Source organism: Triturus cristatus, chromosome 1_2 (genome assembly GCF_964204655.1).
Source record: "Triturus cristatus chromosome 1_2, aTriCri1.1, whole genome shotgun sequence".
In the NCBI taxonomy this organism is placed as follows: domain Eukaryota; kingdom Metazoa; phylum Chordata; class Amphibia; order Caudata; family Salamandridae; genus Triturus; species Triturus cristatus.
Window position 1 is genome coordinate 1,192,582,585 of NC_140580.1, and position 14,580 is coordinate 1,192,597,164.

The following is a 14,580-nucleotide window of genomic DNA, read 5'->3' on the forward strand; positions in this document are numbered from 1 at the left end:
GGTAATAACCCACTCAGCTCAATATTCTGACCGGTGAGTGATCCCAAACAAGCACATGCTGCAACTTCCCGAGGAGCAGACTGAATATGCCAGGCAGGAGCTTTTTTCTAAAGATGGAATCAAACATATTATACAGGCTCACTGACATTTCACAGAAGGAACTGGAAAACGTTCTCTTGAAAGAGATTTGCTAGTGTTAGAGTTCTTCTTATTGAAATCTGGGAAGCTGTTTTTTAATTGGGAAATCACTCGTTCTCCTTTTATAAAAAGAGCCCAGGGCCGGATTTATATTTTGGCGGCTGGACCATTTCTCTGCCAGGTCGATGGAGTAAATTACCCCATCACCCTGACAGCACCGTGCGCCTGATTTAGAAACGCCTGCCAAGCTGGTGGTCATTTCTAAAGCATTGCCAGGAACTGTCGTCACAGTGGTCCCGGTCACTGCTTTTTAGATCTTGCCTGACCCAGCGCATGCGCTGGACTGGTGAGACTTTTAGAAAGGGCTTCAAAAAATGCTACCATGGCCGGCCTACAGCTTGCATGCATGTGCGCGGGCGCGCGCTTACGAGTAGAGGTGCCATATGGCTTTCCTCGTCATGCTCATTAAGCGCATCGCTCGCCGCGCTTGATCGCGATTGCGATCTCTTTCACTTTTGCGGGCGTTACTTTTATGCAGCCCGCCCGATACGTCTGTGCTTGTTTCCCACGCCTCTGTCCCCTGTTCTCCTCCCACACTCACAGCACTTTATAGAGCGGATGACCTGACTATTGGCTACCATGGAACATAAACTGAAAGCGGAATAGAAACCATGACATAAAACATGGGCTCTGCAGAGTAAGTTATGGCCGCCAGCCGATTACGATGTGCACCCCTATAACTCACACCTCCAGGTCCATCTCACTGCTAGGTGTTGCGCCACACACGAAGATAAGAACACGTCTGTGGCCACTAAAACACAACACCACTCAGCCACGCAAATAGGACCACAACACTCCAACAATGATGTACTCGCATATAGTGTAGCATGCCACTCGCCGCATAATACGCTTTGGCGTCGCACCAAGGGGTAGGAAACTATGAAAATGCTACAACACTAAACATCTACATAGTCCCATGAAACTAAATATGAAGACACATCTAATTGTGGTAATCACGGAAAAGAGTCCCCCCTTCTGTAATAGGTTGGATAAGTGGCGTTACATGGATGATAGCTTCCGCGTTCTGGGCTTTTGGGACCTCTCAGAAGTCACTGCTGCGTCTCATCTAATCTAACTGTATCCAGTTCGGTTTATTTCTGATCAGACGTCTATAGGGAACGTTCTATCTTCCAGTCGGGGGTGATAAAACATGGTTTAGCGCTCTGGTGCACCAATATACATTTAAAATATTAAGAACTTTAAACCTGTTGAAATGTCCGCAATGGAGTAACAAACATATGCTGGCAGCACAACAGAGCACAGAACCCCACAGAAGAAGGCAGGGCAATGAAACCATGTGACGTCACTGTGATGAGCCCAATAGTGGTCGCGAGAGAAAGCCGCCCATGATTGGAAGTCAGGAGGCGGGGGACCCGCCTTCGACAGTCAGAAAGTGCTTTCATTCTGATTGTTTTTCTTCACCTTTGATTTTTATATCTGAAAATTATCATGCTAGGCAAAGTCAGTGGAATGGCGGAAAAACTGCTTGTAACAAACAGTACAGGACACACAAACGTCCAGGCACTCATAGGATGACTGCCCACCTTATGCCCAGGTTGTTTTGTTCCTTCTCAGTAGTTAATATATATAAGATGCTCGTGAAGAAAATGTGTAAATAACTACGCTCTGGCAATACTTCTGCAATTACTCGGGCCATTATGGGAGTATGGTATAGTATTGAATTAATATCAGCAGCACGCAGTGCCATGTTTTTGGTATTTGGTGCCATGTAGTGGTATTCGACTGCATGCTGCCCGATTAACTGCTCGAGAACCGCCAGTATTTTGCGAGGGATGATACGTACGCCGTGAAGTGAGATTTAAAGATTACTCCTTCAGTTGGAACCGAAAGCTACCCGACTTTTCGATTCAGTTAATTTTGTCTGACAATCAAGTAATGTTTGAATGAAGGATCATGCGTCTAGAGGTGTGATTTATATACCACTTCGTCTCCTGAACTGAATGATAGGTGACTTTCTTATTCGCCAAAGCTCCTTAAAATAAGGTTGATTATAAAACACTCTTGAGCACTGAAAGCAAAGATTCAAAACATCTAAATTGAATCGTTTAAAGACTTTCCAGGGGTCAACTTTTAATCTACCTGTCCTGAAGATGGTCTTATGAATGGAAACTTAAAGATCGAAACGTCGACTCTCACCCTGTTTTCTATATAATTTTTGACTATTATTATGAAAAAGTGTTTGATTTAACTTGCGTGAAGGAACGATTGATTGTACTATTTCCTTCCAACATATATGTATAACTGTCTATATTTTAATTACCCTGAATACTATTGATTGATATAAATTGGTTTCTTTTTACACACCCGTTGCTTCTTCTTTTTGTTTATTTGTGTATTCTGTTCTCTCATTTATGTTGAGTGATGCACTTATATATGACTAAAGTATAAGTTATAACCTACAATGTATAAATGTTGAAAGAAATTAGACCTATAGGTATATAGTTATCCTATATCTAACAATATAGAATTATACAACTGAGTATTTAAACAAATCCCTTGAAGGCACCTTTTACCATTACATGTAGTGGTTAACACAAATCTCTAAAACTAACAATTTTAGAAGTATTGAGGATGACGCTTTCACTCTGTGGTTTTGCTTTATGTGCTCTAAGTGATAAAGCGAATGCACTTCAGCCACACAATAACACACCACAAAGTGTCACTCCACTCTATCCCAAACAATGCCATACCACACAATACGACACCACACAGTGACACTCCACTCTATCCCACACAATGCCACGCCACACAATAACATACCCCAAAGTGCCACTCCACTCCAACCCACACAATGCCATACCACACAATACGACACCACACAGTGACACTCCACTCTATCCCACACAATGCCACGCCACACAATACGACACCACACAGTGCCAATCCACACAGTGCCACTCCACTCCATCCCACACAATGCCATACCACACAATACGACACCACACAGTGACACTCCACTCTATCCCACACAATGCCACGCCATACAATAAGACACCACACAGTGCAACTCCACACAGTGCCACTCCACTCCATCCCACACAATGCAACACCACACAATAGCAAGCCACAAAGTGACACTCCAACGTAATTGTTACGTCCATGGGACACCAACGCACAATCCCTCTGCTGTTTTCAGCAGAGAGATTTCCTTTTTTTTGGCCTTGGGAGGTGGGGAAAAACTTCCTCATCCTCCCGAGGCATTTTTTTCCATATGAAATGACGATCGCGCGCATGGCGCACTGACGTCATTACATATGAAACTGAAATGAGCCGATCGGCTCATTTAACTTTTACTGCTTCGGTGCTCGCAGAGCTATCTTAGCCCCTCAAGCACTGAAACACACGAGAGAGGTATCGTTGAAAAGGGGAGACTCTCCCGTTTCCAATGGTACCCCTCCCCACTGGATCCCTGCTTTGCGATCGCCACAGGAGGGCGATCCCCAAGCAGGGATCCACCAACTAGGCACCAGGGAGAGGGAAGAAGCCCCTTGGGCAAGGGCTTTCGTTCCCACCATAGTAAATTGGGCAAAGTCAGACTTTTGGCTACTCCCCCCTACTGCCCCAATCTGCCCCCGGGAGGGCAGGGTGGGTAGAAAGCACACTAGACACCAGGGATTCATTTTTTTCTTAAACACTTCGGGTGGGGGCTGCCCTAAATGGGCACAATAATACTCCACCCCTCTCAAAAACTAGCAACTGTCTTTCTGCCCCCTTCCTAGGGTGCAGATGGGGACAAAATCACCCGAAATGCCCCCCAAGGGGGCAGAACGTCCACTAGGCACCAGGGATTTTTTTTGTGTTTTTCTAAAAGCGGGGGGGGGTCTGCCCACAATAGGCATACTAATGCTTCCACCCCCAAAACAAAAGGGACAGTGTTTCTTCCCCCCAGGAGGCAGATTGGGGTTATTACCTCAGATCTGCCCCCAAGGGAGCAGAAAGCCCACTAGACACCAGGGATTATTTATTTTTTTGATACTTAAGGATGGAGGCTGCCCTAAATGGGCACTATAATGCCCCCATCCCTCCCAAAAATTCACCACAGTCTTTCTGCCCCCCCGAGATGCAGATGTTGGTGTTGGCCCCATCTGCCCTCCCTGGGGGCAGAAAGCACACTAGACTTCGCCAGGGATTTATTTAATTATTATGAAAGAGAGGTGCGTCTGCCCACAATGGACACACCAATGCCACCCCCCCAACATTTTTATCGGGAGACAAAGGGGAACACTGGATGGTAGGAAATCTGTGTTGGTGTGTTTATCACAGCCAGAACCGTAAAGAAAATATTATTTTCTTTAGCTAAATTTGAGCTTTGCAGAGGATTCTGGGTAGGAAAACGTTGGGGATCCATGCAAGCCATACCTCCCTGGAATCCCTCAGGTGTCTAGTTTTCAGAAATATCTGGGTTTGTAGCAGTCGTGGCCGGCATGACTCTGTGGAAATATGGATTTTCCTGGTCAGTTATGTCCCCTATCTTGGACCCCAACGGTTCTATGTGCATATCACAAGTACATATATGTTCCCTCCAGTTCCAGTTTCGATGACGCAAACACATGTGCGTCCACCGTCAACATGTCCTCTGTCAGATCCGCCATGAATGGGCTGGATATTCGCTTCCTAAATATGAAAGGCCACCGGCTTTATATGGTTCACTTATGCCATTTTACAGTCCAGGCAAGAAGGCCCTGATTCTGTCATCACACTCTTCTTGCCTTCTGCCTCTGAAAGCTCCAGTCTGAGCCTGCATCTGTGACCATGAACTTTGTCTCATTCCCTGTGCGGCTCACGAAGCCGGACATCAGCCTATTCTCTGCCAAGAACTGTATTTCACCTTCGAATTATCTGCTTCCCCCTCAGCCGATGCATTCCTGCCTAGTAGCTTAAGTAAACATTCTTCCAGTTACCAAGCAAAAAGGCCCATCTTCTCTGTCCTCATGCAAGTAATTCATAGCCCTGTTACCATGGAATATTCCTACCCCCTCGCATTTAGTGTAGACACTTAGACGCTTGTACATGCACGCACAGTCAGTATAGAATAGATTCTGTCCGAAAGTCCTTCTTTTATGGATAACATAGTTCTTTAAACATAGGATGTTAGATATGATTTGGGATTAGGTTGACTTGACCCCCCAGACTTCTTGTCTCCACACGTAGAGCTAAATGTCAAGTCCCCTTCACCCCCTAGTTACACGTCAATTACACGTCAGACTGCTGCGCGCGCATCCATGCCAAGTATTATCTTATAGACCCACCTATACATGACATCACACCCAATTATGTTCCTTTTTTGCCTTATTACACCCATTTCTGGTTACGAAGAACAACTCGTCATTTTCCTTATCAATTGTTACGCCTACTGCATTTACTTCATTGTCATGTATGTACTATAAAAGTCATTTCTTGTCAATAAAGTGTGTTCTTCACTTCCTGAACCCCCGTGGTGATGGAACTTGAAGCATCCGATTATAATCGATCACCGGAATAAAGCCCATTCCGAACCTCTAATACCACGGATTCTGCCTCTCATTTCATTGAGCTATTTTACTATGTTCCTGTATCAAATTCAGTCCCGGTAAAGGAGAAATATTTACCACATGATGGCGCCCGAATAGGGACACTTTCTCATCTCACGCGCCGGCGGTGCGTTGCAGGCCCGGTCTCCTGCCACAGCTGGACGGACAATAACGCGTACCAGCAGGATTTCCTGTATCTCCCTCCGGTCAAGCGGGGGCGACTGAGACTGCGATCAACACCCAGACGAGGCGGTGAGAAGTGCGAAGTATCCCGACCAGAGCCTAGCTGAGAGAGCAAGATCCGAGGTATACAGAGACCCACCAGTCCGAAGTCAAGCCCAGTGTCCGACGAGTCGAGTCGATTCCAGTCCAGTCCGAGTCAAGTTCAAGTTACTGAGGCCTTCTGTTTCCGAAGCTACCCGGTGAGTACCATTGCTGGGGAGGCATTTCTGACGTGCACATAGGTTGTGCCGGTCAAGACGGGTTTGGGTACACAAATCCGGTCTGCACTGTTTTAGCAGTGTATCTGTACTGTTTAGCAGTATATCAAGTATTCCGAAGTATTCCGAAGTGTCTAGTTATTGTCTAGTTATTGTCGAGAATTAAGCTTGGTGATTAGTTATGCAGACGATCATCATTGTTGTTTCAGTTAAAGGTTTAATGTTTAATGTTTGAAGTGTTTAAGTATATCGTGGTATGAATGACTGTTCATTATCGTGTTTATTGTATTAAGTCTGTTCAAAATTCAACTATCAGGTCAAAATCAAGTATAAGGTTAGTTCTCAGTATGCCGCTCTTTTCGAAATTAAGACAGATCACTACCAGAAAAGGGGTTCTCGAAGAAGCTGTCCCTATTCCTCCTAGGGACACCCCAGGGCACTTTATGTATCACAAACATGGATTAGACGCTATATTATTTCTTGATTTATGGGTAGACTATACCAAGGGATTACCAGAAAGTCAGAGGTGGCCCACAGCGGGGACCTGGGATGCAGAGTGCATCATGAAAGTCGAGGAAGAGTTATGGAAAAGGAAAGTCAGACAGTCACAGAAGGACGCCGTTGAATTATGGCGTAAAGAATCACATAGGCGAACAGAAAAAGCACGTAGACAGGAAGAGAAGAGTAAAGAGAATTCCAATAAAGTTCGAGAGAATCTATTAATTGAGGAAGGTATCCGAGTGAAATCAGAACAAGTAGACAGACAAAGAAATGCCCTTATGAATGGTATGTATCCCCTTCTGGCCGAAGGATTACCTAAGGCTACTCCAGAAACACCAAAAGACTTGCCAACCCCATTGTTCCCAATAAAGGTACATCCTAAGGGGCATCCTAGAACCGCAGAAGATGTTTTTCTTTCCTCATATTTAGATGACGCAGCTCCCGAGTATGCTAATTCCGCCCCACATAGACCGCATACCAGGGAGGTTCAACGCCAAGATCCAGTGCCCGTATCCCTACAGCAACAAATCGAGTCACAAGTTCCGGCAAGCACATCTGTTTCTGTATCCGCCCCTACAGCTACTTCTATGGCGGTGTCCACACCTGTAGTTGCTGTGTCACGTTCAACGAATCCTTTTACACCCGACGCCCCAGATGGGGCCGCGGGAGGAGCTACTAATATCTTTTCTACGCCACCCAGAACAAATAAACTTACTTTTCAAGAGTCAGCGCATTCACGTACACCCAAACTCCTTGGTGCCCGTGCGCTTAAGGAACTTCTTATAGATTGTAGATATGACCCGGTGCCTGGAAAGGAGGACGAAATGACCCTAGCATCATTGCGTATCAGACGAGCCGCAGTGTATTTAGCGAAGTTACCAGGAATGACTGCGCATCTAGATAATATATATCATTTTGTCCAAACAGGGCGAGATCCAGAATGTATTTACAGAGCTATGGAATACCAGAAAGTAGAGATACAGGGGGAACTGTTACGTTTTCTCATAAATTGTGTGATCAGAAATCAAGACCGACCGGGGGTAGACCCGGAAGCAATGAAAATTCTTACAAGATGGAGCCAGAATATATCAGAAGGGAGACATGATAAACAAAATTGTATAATAGCCATGTGCCGAAAGATCCGTAAAGAAATAGAACGCCTACACGAAGAGCGATTAGAGGTAGACGAGTTCGAACAAAACGAGGAAGAAGGGTCAGGACTGCCCACAGGACAGTCGGACACCATAGCCTATGTAGGTAGAGGAAGATCTTGTAATAGGAATAAGACTAGATATCATACTGACTCAATACATCCGATATGTCCAGATAATAACAGGAATTTTCAAATACCTATAATTAATATAAGGTCTAACGAGCATTCGTTCCAAACCGCCGACAAACTACTCCGAGAACGAAGGGGTTATCATTTCCTCGATTCTATGGATGAACAAGATTTAGCCAGGGCAGCTGTCCATTGGGTGGACAGTCCCGGAAAATATAGTGATGAGACAGTAGTACGCACATTTTTGAATCTTACCCCAGATGAACAAAGGTTAGCTGGAATTTATATGATTCAACAACTCATTATACTATATCGGAGTCAGCATTCGGACCCTGGTCCCTTGCCTGACATACTGACTGAATTACTTATGAATAAATGGAGAGGTCCAGGTACTGAATTAATTAAAGAAATTCTAGAGTCAAGAAAGCAGTATATTCTTTTTGTATGTTCAGAACATGTTCCATTGTCTGTCAAGGAAAGAACTACGTATCACATAGATAGACAGAATCCCTTACGAGAAGTGCACCCAATAAAGGGTGAGGACAATCAGTTTAAACGCGTATTTGTATATACGCCTATATCGAAAATAGAATTGTTAGAAATGAAGAAAGTGGTACCCAGTCATGACAAAGACCCAGCGGGTTTTCACCGAGAAATTAAAGACATGTTACTCATGGGAGAGTATACCTACCCCGACATTATGACAATATTAAAGGTGTTGATGCCTGCTGGCATTTATGAGAAACTCAAGGAAAAAGAGTGGGAGGTAGGTGATCAAAAGATAGAATGGTCAGCATTAGAAGCGGAAGAAAGGGCCCGAGACCCGGGTGCAGGGCTTGGGGACAAAACTAAGGCATTACCAGGATTACTAGTACAGGTACTGCCGCGTTTATTAACTACGAAAAAGGAAGATTGGGGTACAATTTCAGCCTGTAAGCAGAAGCAAGATGAAGACACTAGTGATTACTATGCCCGTTTTGAAAAATGTTTTGGTATAAATAGTGGCATAAAAGCAAGTAGCGAATCATACCCACATCTGTTTGTAACAAAATTAGTAGAAAATGCTCTGCCCCCAGTAAAGAATAGAGTATTAAAATTCGAGAGTACCTGGCAAGGTAACACTCCATCACAAATGTTACAAATGTTACAGTACCATCACAATAGAATTAGAGAGGAACAAGAACATGAACACAGACGCATGAAAGACACGAAAATGAAAATGTTAGTTTCCCAGACAGTTCCAGCTGAAGGACATAAAAGGGGTATGACACATTCCGATTCAGCAGGACCTGTAAAAGGGACATGCAATTATTGTAAAAAGCCAGGCCATTACGTACACGATTGTCCAGTTTTAAAACATAATATCGCCATAGGCAAAACGCAAGAAAGATCACGGCCACTGAGACAAGATCAGAATGAACAAGGAGCTATGCAGCATGCCCAGGCCATGCCAGCCGCACAACAGCCAATACAGTTTGTGCCAGCTGCACCCCCATTGCCTGTTGCTGCCACACAAACAACAACACGACAAATGTATCAGACCGCACAGTATGAATATCCCGAGTATCAGCGTTACGCATGAACAAGCCTCGAGAGGGAAGTTGACTTACCCCTTATTGAAATCCCAGTAGACCAAGAAGGACCTTATGTACATAGTGAATTATTAGGCCAAGATAGAAAATTTCTACTCGATACAGGGGCAAGTCGAACGACCATAAAACGTAGTGAAGTTCCAGGGGCACCCCTCTCAGGCTCACAGAATATTTCCCTTGGTTTTTCAGGAAAACCTATTGTTAATGAAGTGTCACAACCTCTGCCACTTACGATAGGACCTTTGACCCGAACTACAGATTTATTGCTTACTAAATCATGTCCAGAAAATCTATTAGGAATAAAAACGTTAAAAGCTCTAGGAGCTATAATATGTTGTTCTCCGGAAGGAGTAAGATTGTTTTTACGTGATTTTAAAGGTCACTATGTGTCTAGAGACATGGATCCCCGATTACAGATTTTACCTACACGTCTATGGGCACAAGGCCCTACTGATGTTGGATGCATGAATATTACTCCATATCGAGTCACATTAAAGGCAGGAGTGGTGCTACCACGAATGCGACAATACAAGTTACCACCAGATGCTGTAGTGGCTTTACTACAAATCATTGACGAGCTCATTGCCCAAGGAGTAGTTGTGGAAACAGACTCCAATATATGTAATTCACCGATAATACCGATTCTTAAACGAACAGATCCGAAGGCCCCGCCAGTATATCGATTGGTTATTGATCTGCGCGAGTTAAACAAATGCATTGTGCCACAATTCCCTGTGGTCCCAGATATCTCGTCATTACTGACAGCTATTGATTCCGAAGCGACATTCTTCACTGTAATCGATCTCAAGAATGCCTTTTTCAGCGTCCCAATAGATCCGGAAAGCCAATATTTGTTCGGATTTAGTTTAAATGGACGTAGCTTTAAATTCTCACGCGCACCTCAAGGATTTACAGAAAGCCCCAGCATCTATAGCCAAGCACTGAAACGAGAACTTGATAGTATCCACATGCCAGTTAACACTGCTCTGCTTCAATACGTCGATGATCTGCTGATCACCGCAAGAAGTGAACCTGAATGTGAGAAAGCATCACTGACAGTTTTACAATTTCTAGCCGAAAAAGGGCACAAGGTGTCCCCTTCTAAGCTGCAATTCTGTGTCCAGCGAGTCGTTTATCTTGGACACTCGCTGGACAAGGAGGGAAGGCAGCTTACACCCGACCGTATTCAGTTGATAGCTAACATGCCAATACCCAAGACACAAAAGGAGGTGCGGGCTTTCATAGGCCTCACTTCATATTGTAGACAGTGGATCCCGCAATATGCATTCCTAGCAAAACCACTCATTCAGTTGACAACTCAGGAGGCAGCCACACCGACTGTTCTCCCTTGGACTCAGGAACACACACAAGCTTTTGAAAACCTAAAGAAAACTTTATGTCAAGCACCAGTTTTAGCAACGCCATGTTACAGAAAACAGTTTACACTCTTTGTTACAGAACGCGAAGGTACTGCTTTGTCAGTACTCACACAGGAACAAGCAGGAGCACACAAACCATGTGCTTATTTTTCTAGTACATTAGATCCCGTAGCTCAGGCTTTGCCTGCATGTCTGAAATCAGTGGCAGCGCCAGCTTTAGCAATCAGACAAAGCGATGCCATAGTGTTAGGACATCCATTGACAGTTCAAGTACCACACGCAGTAGAGGTTCTTGTAAATAGAACACAAACACAACACTTGACCGTAGCACGACTTACAGGGTATGAACTTACATTGTTTCAGCCACATATAGAAATAAGACGCTGTAACACATTGAATCCTGCCACACTTCTACCTGTAATCGGAACAGACCCACTAGCCCATGACTGTATTGAAGTTATTACTGTAACGACAAAACCCAGACAAGACTTGACCGATGTTCCATTGTCAGATCCAGACTTGACATTTTATGTCGATGGTTCATGCATGAGAACAAGTACAGGAGAGTTAGTAGCCGCTTATGCAGTCACAACAGATACTGAAGTTATTGAAACTAATCGTATAAATACTTTGTCAGCTCAAGCCGCAGAGCTCATCGCTCTGACACAAGCCTGTATTCAAGCCACGAATAAAAAAGTCAACATATACACTGATTCACGTTATGCATTCGGAGTTGTACATGACTTCGGCGTACTGTGGCGAGAGAGAGGTTATTTAACTTCCCACGGTGCCCACATTCAGCACGGACCCCTCATTCATGCATTATTAGATGCAATACATCTACCCACTGCAATATCAATTATGAAATGTAAAGCCCATACAAAGGTTACTGATACCATTTCCCAAGGCAATGATCTAGCCGACAGAACAGCTAAACTGACTGCTCAAACTCAAACCCCCGATATGACTAAGACAATAGTCCCGACACCGACACATTGTATGACAGTTAAAGATCCTACTCTTGACGTAATTGACATACAGACACATGCTACACCAGACGAAATAAAGAAATGGACTGAATTAGGAGGGATCCAAACGGACCAAGGATGGATGATGAAGGAAAGGTCTGTATGGTTCCTTCCTGATTCAATGGTCCAAGTTGTAATTAACACTATACATAGTCCGGCACATCTAGGAGAAAAAGCTATGCTAGACAGCATTCAACACATTTGGTTTAATAAACATTTACGAGCAGCAGCCAAACAAAAGGTCCGTACCTGTATGATCTGTTGCCAGTTCAACCCAGGAAAAAGTGTTCCCGTAGAACAGGGTGGATTTCATCCTCCTGATCACCCTTTTGAAGTCCTACAGATGGATTATATCCAGATGGAACGATGTCGAGGATTCAAATATGTTCTCGTAGTTGTCTGCGCTCTGTCCCGTTGGACAGAGGCGTACCCGGTTTCAGATTACACTGCCCCGACTACTGCCAAACAGTTGGTTCGAGAATTCTTCCCACGATACGGTTTACCACGTGTTGTCTACTCAGATAACGGCCAGCCGTTCTCATCCGAATTAATGAAACACGTTTCACTTCTGTTAGGATATCAGTGGAAATTTCACTGTGTCCGACATCCCGAGGCAGCAGGTCTCGTAGAAAGACATAACCAGACACTGAAAATCAGACTGTCCAAAATATGCAGAGAGAAAGGGGTCGACTGGATAGTAGCATTACCAGTTGCACTCTTTTACATGAGAATGGTAGCGCACTCTCGAACAGGGCTATCCCCGTATGAGGTGATCTTCGGTAGACCACCGAATATGTGGGGGACGCCTGTACCACGCAAAATAACTGATATTGACTGTAATATGCTGACAGATTACTTGGCTTCCTTGATGTCTGCACTACAATCTTGTCGTTCACAGGTAGCTGCAGCCTTTCCCGACAACACTGAGGTGAAACCCCATGACGTTGTTCCGGGTAATCTTGTCTTTGTGAGGAATTTCGACCGAAGGACTCAGCTGGAGCCCAGGTGGAAAGCACCCAAGTTGGTTCTGCTGACCACAAGAACAGCCGTGAAGATCGAGGGCCGCAAGGGCTGGATTCATTCAAGCCACATCAAGAAATTTCATGGACTATCTTCGGATACAGACATTGTGCCCTGCACTCCCTCACAGATTGATACAAAACTCCCTTTTGTTGAACTGAACAAATCTGAAAATTACAAACTAAAGCTTAGGCCCACCAAGTCGAGCAATTTGATTGTTTAAGTCCTCTCCAAGGTGAAGCGGTTGAATTGTCTCTGACATGTATCCCTTGGACCTGAGTAGAGAAAATACCAGAAAAATGTTGAAACGACAGGCGTATTGTAAATCACTGCGTAGCCACTGCATAGTGACATTATTAATTTTGTTTTTATTGAGTCTTATAATAATGATTACAAGTATGTTGTTGCACATATATTACCCTATTTCTAGACATGTTTATAATGTTGCTGCTGAACATTCTTTTAGTGACTTACCTCCGCATGAATTGTCTTATAGACTTGCGCTGCGCAATAACACTTTCATTAGTATGTTACATCATTCCCATCAGACTAGTAACGCCACCAATTGTTGGGTGTGTGGCCGACTCCCTCCCTATCAGAATTATGAAGGAGTCCTGCCTTTCTTTCCACATCCATTTACACATAATGGCTCCTGTGGAGCATGGTTTAGCTTAATTAATTCCATAGACTCAGACACAGCAGTTTACCAAGACCATTGGATATGGGGAAACCTGAACCTAGTTTTACTCAAAGTCTGCTACCCTGACAAGGAGGGTCGCCCCAAAAGAACAGGAATTGATCTAGAAAATGAAGTATATGGATTGTATGACAGTTAAAGATCCTACTCTTGACGTAATTGACATACAGACACATGCTACACCAGACGAAATAAAGAAATGGACTGAATTAGGAGGGATCCAAACGGACCAAGGATGGATGATGAAGGAAAGGTCTGTATGGTTCCTTCCTGATTCAATGGTCCAAGTTGTAATTAACACTATACATAGTCCGGCACATCTAGGAGAAAAAGCTATGCTAGACAGCATTCAACACATTTGGTTTAATAAACATTTACGAGCAGCAGCCAAACAAAAGGTCCGTACCTGTATGATCTGTTGCCAGTTCAACCCAGGAAAAAGTGTTCCCGTAGAACAGGGTGGATTTCATCCTCCTGATCACCCTTTTGAAGTCCTACAGATGGATTATATCCAGATGGAACGATGTTGAGGATTCAAATATGTTCTCGTAGTTGTCTGCGCTCTGTCCCGTTGGACAGAGGCGTACCCGGTTTCAGATTACACTGCCTCGACTACTGCCAAACAGTTGGTTCGAGAATTCTTCCCACGATACGGTTTACCACGTGTTGTCTACTCAGATAACGGCCAGCCGTTCTCATCCGAATTAATGAAACACGTTTCACTTCTGTTAGGATATCAGTGGAAATTTCACTGTGTCCGACATCCCGAGGCAGCAGGTCTCGTAGAAAGACATAACCAGACACTGAAAATCAGACTGTCCAAAATATGCAGAGAGAAAGGGGTCGACTGGATAGTAGCATTACCAGTTGCACTCTTTTACATGAGAATGGTAGCGCACTCTCGAACAGGGC

The 14,580-nt window shown here is 44.3% G+C and overlaps 1 protein-coding gene across 3 annotated transcripts in view; it reads right to left on the bottom strand.

Moving 5' to 3' along the window:
- Nucleotides 1-14,580, bottom strand: part of ST6GALNAC4 (ST6 N-acetylgalactosaminide alpha-2,6-sialyltransferase 4) — a 189,404-nt gene that overhangs the window by 99,089 nt on the left and 75,735 nt on the right. Inside the window, exon 2 of one of the 3 annotated variants that reach the window (XM_085614151.1) lies at nt 12,201-13,246. The exons of the other annotated variants lie outside the window; for them this stretch is intronic. The gene's annotated coding sequence lies outside the window, so the exon portion shown is untranslated. The remainder of the gene's footprint in view (nt 1-12,200; nt 13,247-14,580) is intronic. 3 annotated transcript variants of the gene reach the window in all.